Source organism: Triticum aestivum, chromosome 6A (assembly GCF_018294505.1).
Source record: "Triticum aestivum cultivar Chinese Spring chromosome 6A, IWGSC CS RefSeq v2.1, whole genome shotgun sequence".
NCBI lineage: Eukaryota > Viridiplantae > Streptophyta > Magnoliopsida > Poales > Poaceae > Triticum > Triticum aestivum.
The window spans coordinates 585,194,649-585,197,782 of NC_057809.1; positions in this window are offsets into that span (position 1 = coordinate 585,194,649).

Sequence of the window (3,134 nt, forward strand, 5' to 3'; positions counted from 1 at the left end):
AAAAAAGGGGGTTCAAAACCTGAGGTTGCCTAGACTTGACCCAGGCATAGAGTTTGGTTATTTCGTTTTTAATTCTGAAAATGCAAACGAAGTCTAGAAAACATGAAAATTGCCCTCGTGCCCTCATATGACACCTAAGGTTGTGGTAAATATTTGAGAAGGTTTTACAAAAGCTATGACATACGCTGCTTAGAAACCAGGCCATCTCCAAAGAAGAATCTATGTTTCGAGAGGGAACGAGCCATGTTTGAAGGCGAAAAGACATATGCTTCATCCACTAGCCTTGAATTAACTATTTTCAGAGAACTTAGTACATGTAGTACCTTCCACTCTCACGTAACAACACACAAGCAGTATACACAAAAATTGCTAAATTTCTAGCAAGTGTTTCCTACCACCGCACATCGTTGACGATGGCTAGGTCACCAGTGAGTTGAAAAAATTTATTCATTAAGTAAAATCCATACATTAAATAATTATTCACTAAAAATATGACTAATATATGAAAATATTTACCAGTTATAATGGTATACTTTAAATCTAGAAAAAACATAATTGATTGATGTTCACTCAAAACAATATGTGTAAAAACTCAAAATATTTTTGAAAAGTGTTCTTTGGTTATTCTAATGATTGGATAATATTGTTCAACCTATTTTGGATAGAGAACTAAACAACACTTTTTAATATACTATATGTATAATAAATGTTTTATTTAGTGCTTCTCAACTTTAACAAAAATATTTTGTGGTTCATTAGGTAAAGATTGAATTATCCCTAACTATCATGTGATATTTTCATTTATTTTGATGTTACGAGCTAACATAAATCATAAGTCCTTCAATATTGTTTTTGTAAAATTTGTTTCAAAAAGATGTTGTGATCGGAAATATAGCTTTCAGTATATGACCACATTTAGATATTTTATTATTATTATTCTTGATTGGTTGCCAATAGAATTTTGAATTACCCCAACATAATTTAAGTTATGACAGGGGAGATGTTTCAACTATTTTCAGCTATGAGAAAGAACAACACATATGCTCCTAATTATTGGTTTGTGATTTTATGTTAACCTTATTTGATTTACATGCAGCTCAAATTAACTTAATCAATAAAGAGACATAAATTCATTTAAACTATAACAAGTATTAAGCAAATTCAAAGTTTATTGAAACTCCAATGAAATGATAACAATATGTTAAACCACTTTGAAAAATACTGAAACTTTTAAAAATAAAATATATGTAGTATGTAGATGTAGAAGGTGTGCTGGGGTCATATGGTAATTTTTTTGTAAATTATTTTAGAACGGTGCCTTACTTAGTTATTTGCGAAATGGAAAAAAAAGTTCAAAATCTGGACTGCCTTGCTCACAGCTGGGCCGAGAGTCAACAAGAGCCCATTAGGTTCCTAGCTCAGTATGCATGTATCCTACGTGAAGAAAACCGTGGCATCTGATTGGTTCACTCTACCCTCACGCGGATCGCCGGTCATAGCCGTCAGATCCTCTCCAATCCAACGGTGGTAGACTGGTTCCCATCTCCTGTGTTTCTTCTCCACCCACGAGACGTATCCGTCGATCCTTCCAGATCCTATCCTCGCAGCGCCTTCCTTCCTCCTTCCCCTAATCCACATCTTCCTCCTCCCAGCATCTCCATTCCACTATCCTCTCACCGAAGGCAAGCACAGCCCCCACGAGTCGACGACGCCCATGCCGCCATCGAATCCTTTGCGTGTACCGTGCTGGGCCGCCGAGGGGTCTGCATCCACCGGTCGACGAGGAGCAGCGCTTTGGCAGACGCACGGCCGAACGGTGCGACGGCCTCCACTTCCCGAGCGTTGGCGGACGGGGCCTATGGCGCCAGCGGGATGGCTTCCTGTTCAGCCGCGATCGGTGCCCGTGTCGCTGCAAGGCGCTTGCCGCCTCGACGACTGCCTCGTCCATATAAGCAGCGACGCCCCCAAAGGCCGACCTGGCGCTGGTACCGTTGGTGTGGCCTGTGCCTGAGTCGCTGCAGGCCGCGAACGGGAACGGCGACGGGCTCGCAGACATGGATGGGTCTGGCGCGGCAGAATACCCGACGGGCGTGCTCGAGGTCGCCCGACAATGGGTATTGGGGCGCCGACGGGCTCGTGACCGGCCCTCCACGGCCACGCGTCCAAAGTGCAGGGCGGAGCGGACGCGAGCTAGATGGCGATGGGCACCGAGGCGGCGTCGTGCATGTGATCCCCTCCCATGCGTGCTTGAGGAGCCAGAATCTAGGGGCACCATATGCGGCAAGATCCCCTCCTAGGCGTTCTTCCGTGATGGAAAAATGATGGCTTTTTTTATTTTTTTAGCAAACGGAAGACGATGGTGGTACTGAATCCAGTGGATCCTAGCCTAATAAGTTCAGCATCATGATGTTGTACTCTTGCTTCCATTTTCTGAAAAAAAAATCAACGAGCATGACTTGGCTGTAACTTGCATTTATGTAATTTTTTAGTGGGTTTCATTGTCCTTTTTATTATTGGTTGTAATTTATGTTTGTCTGATTTTTTTAATTTAATGGTGTGAGCAAAAATCTTTTAAAAAATTATGTGCTTGAAATGTTAACAAACACAAAATAATAGGTATTGGTCTATACTATAATTGGTGGGCTAAAGTTGCATCTAATGGAAATGAGTGGGCCAAAATTCTAATTGGGCCACAACTTCAGCGGGCTGAGATTTTAACTGGGCTGATGATCACATAGGCCGAAGCCGAAAACAGTGGACCGAAATTGTCTATGGGCTGATTACTAGATGGGTCGCCATGTTGGATTCATGTTGGCTGCCATGTCGGATGATGATGTGGCATGCGCGTTAACGTCGTTGTTAGCACGTCAGTTAAGTGACATACATGACGGTCAAGAGCCGTCATGGATCCATGACGGTATTGGTAGCTCCGTCATGGAGTGCACGGTGGTTAAATTATGATGCAATATACATGACGGATTTTGAATCCGTCACGCATGGCCATCCATGATGGTTTTGTGCCCAGCCATGACGGTTTGGTTCCGTCATGTATTAACTGATTTCTTGTAGTGCATTCTCAAGTAGCTATCAAGCACTGCTGGGACGCGAAGCTTTCGCCCGCTTTAACGCAATAC